This window comes from Vidua chalybeata, chromosome 2, assembly GCF_026979565.1.
Source record: "Vidua chalybeata isolate OUT-0048 chromosome 2, bVidCha1 merged haplotype, whole genome shotgun sequence".
Lineage (NCBI taxonomy): Eukaryota > Metazoa > Chordata > Aves > Passeriformes > Viduidae > Vidua > Vidua chalybeata.
In genome coordinates, this window is record NC_071531.1 from 97,630,441 (window position 1) to 97,643,493 (window position 13,053).

Genomic DNA, 13,053 nt, shown 5'->3' on the forward strand with positions numbered 1-13,053 from the left:
CATAAAATGCTGATTAACTTTTTTTCTAAAGCAGCTACAAATATTTACACTATAAAACAGTAGTTAACTGAAATTTAGCAGGCAGATATTTGAAGACTGAGTATGTCAGAGTAAGAGAAGATAATTTGACAAAAAAAGCAATGTACAGACCATCTTAGGTGTGGTATGTGATGTAATAAAATCCAAACTTGCTAATCTGCAGGAAATTTCTCTGGCTAAAAGTCTTTTGACTGTCATGCTTGTATTTTGGTGTATTGACAAACTTCTAAGATACTTGCCAAGATCCACTTGTTACACAAAAAGTTGTAAAACAGACTTTTCTTACACATGCTAATGACAAGACATGGTACAAGCCTGATGGGTTTGTCTGGTTGTCTCCACCAGTGATATCTTGTACCCCTGCTGAGTGTGGACTGTTGGTTTAAATGGCGGAGTGACTCAGTATACTCGATTTCTTTCAGAGTTCTCCATCAGCTGACCTTCTGAACAAGAATGATGGCTGAATGGTCATTCTGGAGTTGGGGAAAATCTGTTTCATATTTTCTCGCTACTTTAATGTTTGGATTTTTATTATGAGTGTTTAGCATAGTGCTCATTAAGCAAATAGGTACTGGCTTAGTTACTCATAATGATTGAGTTACCATGTGATCAGCTGATCACAGGATCTCACATTTAGATCTTAAATGACACTGTCAACACCCTTAGATTGTCAAGAGCCTGGCAGGCTTTTTCATAAACTATTTCTGATACAAATGCTATGGTAGGGCTTTATAAATGTTTTGTCTTACTGAGGGATTGCTAGATCGATTTGTTTTGGAGGATTTTGTCAAGAAAATTGGTTTTGAAAAGTACACATATTTAGATGGCTGTTCCTTAAACTTTTGCAGCATGTTCAGTGTTACACTTCTTGGATCCAATAGGGTTTTTTTCTGCTTTAGTATGCTTTATTATGATAGCAGGAGAATAAGGCTTCAAATAGGGTGTCAGTTTTTAGCATTCACTAAAAATAGAGATCCTTTTCATCTTTTTGCATTTTTATGGAGAGCTTTAGGAAAAAATACAGCATTTGGATGTCTCCAGGAGGAAATTGGTTTAAATACACCAAATTCAGTAAGAATTTACTGTCACATCACACAAAATATTGTACTTCATTATCCCAGTTTACACTTAGATAATTGACTTATTTTTTCCAGTTCAGCTTTTCCATTATTTCAGGTAGTCTGAAATACCAAGCCTTTTACTGGCAGTTTTTTGGCCTCTTAAAATATACTCTTAGGTCTTGAAACTGTCTTGTTCAGCAAGACAGGAGTAGTCACGATTTAACCAAATGATTTTGGCTATAGCAAATGTGCAGCTTGTTATACTTGATAGAAGGGTTAAATACTGATAGATGTTTCTGTGGAAACAAAGCATTCAAAATGTAGCTGCTGTTACAGTAGAGTGTAAACAAATGGTTGAAATGAGCCATCAACTTCAGTTACTTGCAGTTTGTAGTGAAGTTTCTAAGACTAAGCACTGAATCTGAGGTAGGTAAAATATGTATCAATGGTGTTCTGATACTCATGTGCCAAGGACCAACACGGCTCTACCAAAGCTGGAATCTGATGGGTGCTTGAAATTACTAAAACTCTGATTTATTGATACCCTGTGTGTTTCACATTGCCTCTTATTTTTGAAGTGATGAAAGTCTTACTGTTTTTTCATCAGTATTGCATAAAATAAGGTTTGAGATGATAAAATACTGAATGGATTTCAAAGTATTTTACTATTTTTTTTCAGGGTAAAATTGCTTTAATACTGTGTATAGAAAGTACTTTTCAATAATGTAAGCTTTTTATGTTTTTTTTCATCTCACTAGAATATCTTGCACATTTTTCAGCAGCATTACTACTGCTATGAGTTCGACTTTTAAATGAATCTAATGTAACAAGAGCACATGCAAACTTTGTTTCTCTGAAACAGAACAGTCAACTAATGTATCTAATACAAGTGGATTTAGACTAGGTATTTTTCATGCACAATGATGAATAAGATGCTGCCTGGATTTAGATTAGCACAAGAAGCACTGTTTGGGTGACTTACTAGGCTGTGTACAGTCTTGGTGGAAGTCTTTTATTCTGTAGTGTATATCACATGAACAGAATCTTTTGCAGAAAAAACTAAAATCCAAATAGAATTCAACTGATAAAGAATCTTTTGGAAACTTAAAAATACACTCAGAGATGGAAGTTGGAAGGTATCGTGCATATGATGGCATTGTTTTTAAACAGCTTAAGTTTTTTCCAGGTGTTTTGGTCATGCCATGTATGAGCATCAAACAACGCAATCTTAGGTTAACTGCTACTTGATAGTTCTTTGAGTATGTGTTTAGACCCATTTATAGCTACAGTAGCAGAATTGCTGATGTGTTCCCACAGTAAAACTGGGCATTGCTCTGTAGAGTTCAGGGTGTTTTGCCACAATGGCTTAAATACTGTAGTATTCCAAATACAGGTAAGCAGTGTACTTAGGAGATAATGTCTGATCATACTTGTAGGCATAAGACAACTTTAAGTCACACATTCTAGGCTGACTGCTTGCTTATATGCTTGTCTAGGATCTCCTGAGCTTATAAAATCACACCTGAAAGAAATACTGTTCCCTAACATGGACTGTTATCCTTCTGCAGGGATATGTTCTCTTTTCTTTAAGGTGTTGAGCAGTTTTATTTTCCCAAGAGGCATTTAGGATTGTTACTGGATTTTGTTACTCTCAAAGTCAAAATCCTCTGAAGTATGACTTTTGTCTTGTTATTTTGGGATCATAATGCACTGCACTGAAATGGCCTGTGCTGCATGTGCCTCCAAATTTGGAACCAAAGTTTAGGTTAGTGTTTTCTGCTTTGTCATGCTGGCACAGTTGCTCATGCAGTTTGCTTCTCATGTTGGTAGAGGCAGAGGTTTATTCTTCTAGAGTAACTTTCCTGGTCTCTTTTTTTTGCCTCCCTTCCCTAAGAAAACAAAATAGGCGAATTTCAGACAGTAGTAAACAACATCACAAGTGTAATAATGGCAGAAATGAGAGGCTTTCTCACAGTCTCCTGTTTTCTGTGGAATGGCAATGAATTTAACATGAACCTGTATGCCTGCTGATGTTAAAGATCTGTATATGAAGTGCTGGTAAAAATCAATCATTCTCATCTGCTGTGTGATGAAATTAAGCATATTGGTTTGAACTTACACCTTTTAGACCATAACCTTTAAACAAGCCATCTTTGAAATTTTTAGTTTTGTTTTAGAATACCCTCTAGTGAGAGCTACAGCAGGCACTGTTAAATTGTTTTTTCATATTCTGATGTGGAACTGCTTGCCCTTAAGCCCTCCCAGCACAACAAAGTTCAGCATTAAACGTTTTTAAAATCACTTGTCTAATTCCATTCCAGTATGTTTTTAAAGAATTTGAAACAACTTTACATGAAGTACTTTTTTTCTAATGGAAACAATCTTGTCAGTCTATTCTAGTAGCAGAAACAAGATACTTCAAACAAATTTGACTTGCAAGGGGCAGTGCCATAACATGTTCATTCATAATTTGCATACACTGTGCATTTTGTCCAGCTACATTGGAACAGATAATGAATATGTCATTTGACTCGTGTAGGGCACTGATAGTGTTTTCTGATGCTCAGTATACAGAATGAGTGAAAAGTGGGCATCTCTCTTGCAACAGTTCTGCCTTCCCAGCTTTGAGTCCCATAATACCAACTTGATTGTATGCATCTGTCTGTGAGGCATACTCAGCCTAGATCCCTGCTCTGGAACTTGTGGCCTCTCATGGGTTCATAGTTGCACTAGCCTTGCTTCAAGTTGTGTGACTTCATGTAGTAAAATAAATCAGTGATTGATCAGTGAGATTAATAAACTGGACTGAACTGTGGTGGTTCAAAATTGGTTTAGAACTGCTAAGTTGCTCCTGCTGTTGTGGTGATAAACTCCAGGAAGGAATTGTGGGGGAGTCTTTGGGATGTTACTCTGAAGAATTGCTCTGTGTTCATAGGTCAATAAGCTACTTTTAGTCAGCTTATCAGTACTCTGGATTATTAACTCCCTAAATTGTGGGGAGTTTTTTGTATACAAGTCTGTCTTTTCTCGTTAGTGGTGTGTTTTTGGGTTAGGTTTTTTTTCCTCTAATTAGTGTGCAGGCAACTGTAGGACTGGTTACCCTTCTCCAGCATGTAGAGAACAGAGGCCTGGCTTAGTCTGTGAATTGCACTGACTGAGCCAGAACCAGCTGTCTAAAGTCATTGCTGTGAAGCAGAAAGGCTTCTGTAATTAGGGACTTGATCCAGGGCTTGGCAAGGTCAGTTATTTTTGGAGTAAAACATTCAGAAATATTTTTAGGAAATAAAACCAAAATCATCTTAAACTCAAAGTCTTTGGAGCTGACTTTAAAGTTATGTTTGGTATGGATTGTGTTATTTTATTTTTCTTAGAAAAAGTTTATAAAGGCTCCAACAGAACCTATTTTTAGCAGCTCGCATTTACTATGTTCACTCAAATAACTTTGAAAACTCCTGTAACTTATTGGCTGATTATCCATTTTCAGATGATTCCAGTGGTGATGCATCTGTAACTAACTGATAAGGTGCATCTTTTTCTATATGTCACCTTAAAAATAAGGTACAAGTTGTGATCACAGTTGATTTTGCTGCTTGGGTAGTTAATTTAATTTAAGAAAAAGTTAAAGTTCTTCCCCTTCTGGGAGTATATATCTGTCACATCAGTACTTAAATGTTTCAAATGTTAAGTAGCATTTTGTTCTTCATTTCAATGTGATTTGTCAATGTTTGGTTACTTTCCGGAATTCATTATTTAAAAAATCCCTGTTCTATGTGTGTTTTTTTTTTTTTAACTGTGATGGAATTGTGAAAGATTGAAGAACTGAATTGTTTCCGAAACTTACCAAGGACCCAATCTAAATGGGAACACTTATGAGTTAATCAAGAAATTATCACTTATATAATGTGATATTTAAAACTCAATTAGATCTGTTCTTAAATGAAAAAAAGAGGACAAACCTATATATTAACCTGTGATTTTTGGAACTCTGTGACTTACTAATGTTGGGACCTCTCTCATTTAGGCACATGAAAGTATCTTGAGGTTTTAAGTTTGAGATCATAGCAAATATACTATGTATTCATGATTCCTGTATTGTTCAACCTGAACAGAATCTTAAACTGCTTCCTTAACACATGCCTTCTGTTGTCACATGTGTATTATTCAATATGGAGATTGTGTATTCCAAAATGATCTGTTCTTGCTTTGAAACTAATTTTCAGGCTGCTTTGAGTTGCCTCTTTTGTTTTCTTGCTGTTAGTTTTGGTTTTGTTCTTGGCACAGACTTTGCGAGAGTTCCAAAATGACTGAAGTTGCGCAATTAAATAGTCTTTAAGCAGTTCATTCAGTGCCAGACTTGGAAACTCAATGTATAAAGTTATGAGCATCTATAAAAATGATACTAAGCACAGTGAATTTTCTTGTGGCGTGTGTCAGGATGTATATGCAATGAAATCATTGCCTGTAGTACACAAACTTGTAATCTTTAGCAAAGCGAGCTGTTTATATGCTTAGATATATTTCTGTAACTTTGTTTTTGGAAATTGATTTGATGTCTCTTGTGCAATTCAGATAGCTGTTTTGTCTCTAGCATTTCTAATTATAGAAGTGATATCTGACTGTGTCTTTGGTTTTTGCTGTACAGCTTTGACTGGACATGGCTAGTTTAAGGTGATGTGTTTGGAGGTTCAGTAATCGATTGAAGTCATAAATGGCTATTTTAAAAAAGATTTTTGGAGATAATGCCTATGTCCAAAATACCAAGGGGAAAATGACTTGCTTTCATCCCATTTATTTTCCTCAATACCTTAAATTTCCTTTTCTTAAATGGAACTTAGGTAGCCTGTGTTATGGACATAATGGTTGTTTCAAGAATTCTCCCTTAGTTCTGCAACTGATGTGCTGAGGAGTTTGATCTCTGACTCAGCCTTAGGAAAAGTGTGTTGTTAGAATTGTTTGGCTTTGAAAGCCTTTTGCTAACTGATTTTTCTTTGAATTCTTATTTAAGTCTATAACTTAATTTGTTCCTGGTTGCCTGAAATGCAGAAAGCTTCGTGCCACCAAACAGTGGTATGTACAAACACTGTGTGAGCAAAAATTTAATCTACTGCTAGTCTGTAGTGCTAGTAAGGAATGAAACTGAAACCATGTAACTGCCTTGTAATCCTACATAGGTATGCCAATTAAGAAACTGTCACTAGCCCATGTCTTGGGCATTTTAGTAACTCTTAGGTATTTGTTATGTAGTTAACTAAAGAATTGTCTAGAATGTGGGAAATTAATTTGCCTACAATAACCTTGCTGTAGTCTATGGAGCAGAACAGCTGAATTTAGGTTTTGTAATCTTGCCTCATGGAGAAAAGATATTTTTTGTAGCCATCCTTACTATAAAATTGTTGCAATTTTTGTTGACTTGCAGAGTATGAGTGCAGGAGAAATCATTGCTGCTTGAAAAGCATTTGCCATTTTTTGTGGGGGGAGGGAGATGGTGTGTTAATGGAGGCATGGGTTCAGACCTTGATAAATTCTGTTGTGCCTTCTTAAAATTCTGTTTTTAAGGTCTTCTGGAAAAGACAAAATAATTTGAGATAGAATACTGGGGCGGGGGGTGGAGGGGAAGGTTAGCTTCAAAAGCAAAGGGAATGTGTCCATAATACAGTTTAGTGTTTGTGGATGAGCCTTCCAAAGATGGGCAGTCTGCAGCAAAAAAAGGAAGAAGTGGAATGACAGTATGTGCTTCCATGTTGTCTAGAAACCATGAACCAGCTATTGGATTAAACGTATGTTAAGAAATTAGAGTTCTGTGAGGGATTACTTCTTGTTTTCTACTTATACAAGAACATTTGGGGGGTTTAGATATATGGATTTAGACGAGAGGTATTAACCTGTTCCTGTGTGATTTGAGGTAGTATGCAAACAAAGCACACCTCAGGTTTTCTTGTTACTCAATTCACTTCATATGAAGATAGATTTTATTAACTTGTGCCCCCTCTGCTGTCTGGTGTTCCAATTACAAAGTAAAATACAAGTTTACATAGGTGAGGTACTGTCTGATAGGCTATCTTGGCCAAATAGCAGTTTATAGATGTTGCTTTTATGCAGCTGAAACTACAGCAAAACCCATGGGAGAATTTGGGAGAATCTGTGGTAGTGTTGAGAGTTGGTGTTTTCATGGTACAGTTACTGTTTTGGGCTCAGTCAAGACTCCTTAAGCATTTGTCAAACCTGTTTCTTTCCCTCATCCCTTAGTTGAAGTGTGATCTTTTTATTCACCCTGAGTGTGTATATTGTTACATATACAGAGGAACAAGATCTTTATAGTTCTTGAGACCACACTTGGTCTCAAGGTCTTGTAAAACCTGCTGTCACTATCACCTTCTCTTCTGATAGCAGTTTTTTCCCCCTTAAGATTCAGAGTTCTTGTCTTTTGGTTGTTGTGAGGCAATCCCTCAAATTATCTTTAACAGGTGATGAATTTTCCTGTCTGTTGGTGAGGTAGTATTCCCAGCTGCCTAGTGTGAATGAAAGGCAGAGCACAAGTCCTCCCATCTTGGGTACTGCAGGGAGAGCTGAAAGATTTCAGTATTATGACAGATGATGCTTGTCCATACTGCACGTGTGTGTGTGGACTAGCTCTAATAGTAAGAATCATCCTTCGGTCTGCAGCCCTTTCAGAAAAACACTGGGCATTTTTTCTTGGAGATAGTGTAATTTCTGGAATGGGACTTTCATTAGGTTATTTCATAAGATTTCTCTTTATGACTGGTTGTTGCCTTTGTCAGGCAACAAGGGAGATTTCTAGTTTGTATCAAAATTCCTTTTATGGCTTGAAATCTTAACACATTTCAAAACACCCATCCTCTGTAAAACTCAAACTGGTTGGTGTAGCTCTCATTGAACTTTTTTCTGTGACTTCTGAAAGTGATCTTGAAATATATCTGCTGTACAAATATCTGATCTTCTACTAAGACAGAACTGCTACCACTGCAAAACTGTATTGTATATTGAATAATCAACAGCATCAAGGGAACATATTGAAATCTTTATGGACAGCAAGATAGATGAGTTAGCAACTTTCTTTGTGTGTGAAGTCCATCTTTGTCAGATCTTAAGCCTGTACAGAATTTGTATGTTCTTCAGCTCTTACTCATTCAGGCTGAAAGCACAGAAGTTTCTCTGACACTGCTGTGCTTCCACTTCAAGGAACCTATTTCAGTTCTAAAACAGACATAGTAAATAAATATAATTGCAGAGTTATTTTTATCATGCAGGTTCAGTCAATTAGATAACATTGTGACAGAATTTAGAGGTACTGTATTTTTTAGTCTGGCCACAGAATTATGGTGCTCTTGTGGCATGTGAGATGTCAGATTCATCAATGCAAATGTTGTTGTAGAATTGGACTGCCCTTTTTGCACTCCCCCACCCCCAGCATATTCTGTTTTGCTAGATCAAAGTTTCACAGTGTGTTTGTGCTAAATATTAGGTGAGAGAGTAGCTTCATCTGGGAAGACTTCCATTTAAATACATTTTGCTTCTTATCAAGTAATAGGAAAGAATTTACTGATCTAGCAAAGTTGAAAGCATATTGTTTCCCTAGTACTGTAGTGCATTACATGTATATGCATGGTTGTGGTGTGTGTCTACATACATTTGAAAATCCTTAAAGGCAAAGTAATTTTTATGGTGTTTAATTGCAAGCTATAAATTGACTGAAATACTGTTGTGATGCCAGTGTATTCAGCTGTGTTTGTGACTTGGGCATCAGTTGTGCAAAAGCATAAAATACACTTGGTTCTATAGGACTTGCCAACTACATTGATTAATTCTGTGGGGATAATAGAAAATAGCCAAAGCTGCTGAAAATGTGAGTGGGACACGTAAGTTGCACAAGATGCTGCAGTTCTTATGTAACTGATGATCAGAACAGTTGTTAAATACCTCTGTGTACTTGACTGATAGTGCTCTGCCTTGAGCAATGAAGGGGAAAGTCTCTAATAAATGTTAATGTCTTAGACATTTCATGATTTTGCTAAAGTGTAACTGAAGTTTCTAAGAAACAAAGTGAAAACCCTGATGGATTTGGACCATCTGTTTTAGTTTGAAATTCAAGCTCGGCGTTTTGATTTTTTTTAAGCTGTTTATCAGTTAAAAAGTAGCTTTAAAGCTAATAATTTTTGTCATTCTGACTTTCAGATTTCATTTTAAGCTATTGCTTTTGAACAATGGTTGCTCACAGATTCTCAGGAACATTTGAGACTCTTGACCTTCTAAATTACAAAGAAAACCAAGACTGAATTCAAAAACTGATATTTCAATTTTGTATTTCCTGGTCAGATGTCTAAATTTACTGAGCGTTAGGGCTGATACTTCTGAAAATGGAAAGGCTCTGCTGAGATAATATAATGGGAAATAGATGTGCAATACAGCTTGCAGAGTTTTGTGATTTACTGAAACAAAAGTGTACCTTTTAGACATTCATTGTGATCTCAAATGTTTTTTCTAGTTCCTGCTGATATGTTCTATTAAAAAATGTGCAATTCAGTTTGTCTATTGTCAGCTTCCAACCCTTCTTGGGCATGAAGTTTCTGTACTACTAAAAACTTACTTTTGTAGTTGTTGCTTATTGTGTCATTTTTAGTCTCTGATTCGGCGTGTTTTGGTCACATTTCTACCTCATCCATTTCTTCAGTTCTGCAACACTTCTGACTCAAATTAATATTTAAATGTGTGCTTTGAGATAAGTCTTTAATTTATCTTCTCTTCCTGCATGTATAATATTGTATACTTGCATATATAAAGGTCACAATAGCTCTTGAACAGCTTTACCTCTACACTTGGAAGAAGGAAAGAAATCATGTGTGTATTAATTAGTCGTGCTGAAATTTGATGCTAAGCTTACTTGCTAGTGGGAGTGAATTCTTAGTTGTGAGAACTTTAACCAGGCAATAATGTGTCTTGATAATATGATACACTTCTCTCTGAGAGCATCACACAAGCTGGGATGGCATGGGATGCCTCTTGCTGTGACCCCTTGTGAGTGGTGTGGAGCTCAGTGGTGCTCTGTATTTGTGTGTTATCTGAGCACAGAACTGCTTCAGCTGGAGACCAAGGGAAAGGCAACCAATGCAGCTGAGTTACTTTGTGTTTTGGAGCAGCCATGAAGCTGTCAAATTGTTCAAATGGAAGTGTTGTGTAATATAAGTTAGTTTTAAGGCTTTGAATCTCTTGCTTGTTCCTTTTTAGTCAAGCAGACTTTCCCTGGTATTAATGCTGAGTTAAGTAACTTTGTTTCCAAAAGAGGTCTGTGGGGTTTTTTGTTGTCTTGCACATCTGTCCTTGAAAATGCAGATTGTGGGTGAATGAAGAAGTCCTCCTTGTACCTTGTTACTGGGTGGTCAGCCATTAAAACTGTAGGTGCTTCTTCCTTTCCTCACCACTGCTACAAACTTCCAGAAAGAAAAGCAGTATGTTGAAAATAATTTGCTTCTGAAAGAAATAAAATCTCATGCTGGTTAGCTAGTTATCAAAGTTGTAAGCAGGCTTATTATTTATACCTTGTTATCCTGAGATGCTTTCCTCAGTGCATTGCAGCATACCTGTAAGCTGCCAAAGAGATGGTAGTGTACACTGTCACTCACTGTTCCTCTGAATAGCCAAAATAATTGGGCTGGACTGAATTTATAACCTATGCATTTACAGTCAATGATGTTGCTATGTATTTTTGAAGAATGGTATTTCCAAGTTGTGTAAAAACATTTTTTTTTTTAAAAAGTGTATTTCTAGGGGAAGAGAAATAGAAAGTAATTTGATTACTGTCAAATTAGATTAATTAGATAGAAATAAAGTTCTCAACCAATTATTGACAGAAGTTCAGAAGTGCTGCAGTTTAGTTAAAAGAATTGGTAAGTCTTCTGGAATTCAATTTTATGGTGTCTGACTGTTGAGAGCTTACATAAATAAGAGGGGGGTTTGTTAGAGGAATACTTGACTTAATATTGGTTTTGAATGCCTTTGTATAACTAAGGTGAGGAGCAGGGTCAGAAGAGTCAGTGGTGGTCTTTAAAAGTTAATGACATGGAAATTTTTAGTCAAAAGTAGTAAATCTCAGTAATAGGCTTTTTTACTGAAATTCTTCTGTGATACATTTTCTTTTTGAAAACAAGTTGATTCTTAATATGTTTATGTATGATTCTTAATTTGTATATGTAAAATGCTTGTGAAATTACAAAGAGTAGCCTGAGGATACAGACATTTCTCCCTCAGACATGTTTCATAGGGAGCTCAAGTGTAGCAACTCTTGTTTCCTTTATAATTTCATGATCGTTCTAACACCAACTGTTTAAGGCTTAAACTTTAGATGGGAAAAAATTGAGACAAAGTATAGTTAATGAATAAAAAAGTTTTTGAAGATGATGAGGATATCCAGATAAAAGGTTTGTCAGAGATGGAAATTTTAATACTTGTATTTGAAATTGCACCAGAATATTAACTTAGCATTGCTTATGACATTACAAATCTGTTATTTTTATCAGTTGTCAATTCATTTTTACAGTAATTTATTAGCAATAGAATTCAAGTATTTTTACGGTCAATATTCATGAGAAATATGTAGTTACAGACCCTGCTTTCTGTATTATTTCAGTGCAATGTAATTAGCTTCCAGTTGATGCTTTGCAGTTGTGGTAAACTTTTAATTGGCAGGAAAACATACTGTAACTGTTACGAATTCAATAAGGATAAATATCCTTAGGAAATTATTTTAATTAAAATGGAGTGTTTTGAGAGTCCTTAAATACTTTTGAATAATTGTTTAAATTGAATTATGAAGTAGCTTGGCTTTTGTGGGAGAGATTGATCTTTGTTTTAATTTGAATTTCTGCTTATTTTTTGTAATAATGGTATGCTATTAGAAAAGAAATCTTTAATCTTTTTTTCACTCAGATTTGGGAAAATATTGACCACTATAAATGTGGTGGTGCCACAGTAGTCAAACTGGATACCCTTCACCAAATATATTTCAGCTTGTTAAATAATAGTTCTGTTTGAAGCACAGAATCAGTAGATATTTTATATTTAATGGGTTCTAAAAACAGATTTAAAAGGTCTTTTAAAACCTGTTAGTTCTCTGTCCACGTTTTTAGTTTAAATCACAAGCATTCGTGAGATAGTTTGTCTTGATAAGCAGAAGTAGGCTACAGGTTTAATTATATTTTTCTTTGTTTCCTGAGGAAGAAAAACAAGGCCTTCAGATTAGCAAGAGATGAACAGGACCTACTAAACAAAATCATGGGGTGACTTTTATTCAGTCTGTTATTAACCCTAGGTAGAGTGAAATGTGTTACCTAAGCTTGGAGTTGACATGTCCATGGAATACTTCGGAATTCTTTTTCAGAAGGCACAGAAGGCTCCTAGAATGCTGGCAGTAGATAAAGGAATACCAATAACTGACCTCAAGTTTTTGCTACAGCTAGGCTAGCTGCCTGTCTTGCTGGGATCCTAGAATATCTTGCCTTGTATATGTTTGTCTTAAATGATATGTATAGAAAGTTTATCTATTTTTCAAGTATTTTGTTTCTGAAGTAGATTTTGTGTATGCATCTTGAACCACTTTAATCAGAATGGAATGGGTGCTATTTATATCAGTCTTAATACATAGAGTAGTAGTTCTTAACCCAGGGGTCATGATCACAAGATAATATACAAATACTTTACTTGGACACAGAGTAATTAAATCACACAAAATCGGCCCTGGAATGGGGGGGATTGGAAGGAGATGGTTGCTTCTCTAAACAGCTTTTACCTTTTGAGGAGATGGTTGCTTCTCTAAATAGCTGCTAGTTTGTCAGAATACTTTGGCAAGCATTATTCTTGAAGTCCTATGTTAACCATTTTTGCTGTTTCTGTATGCATTCTTTGAATACAGACATGCTAAGTGTCTAGCATTTCATGGTCT

At 35.8% G+C, this 13,053-nt stretch overlaps 1 protein-coding gene across 5 annotated transcripts in view; it reads left to right on the forward strand.

Moving 5' to 3' along the window:
• INTS6 (integrator complex subunit 6) overlaps positions 1-13,053 on the forward strand; it is a 39,002-nt gene that overhangs the window by 3,639 nt on the left and 22,310 nt on the right. The window lies entirely within an intron of this gene.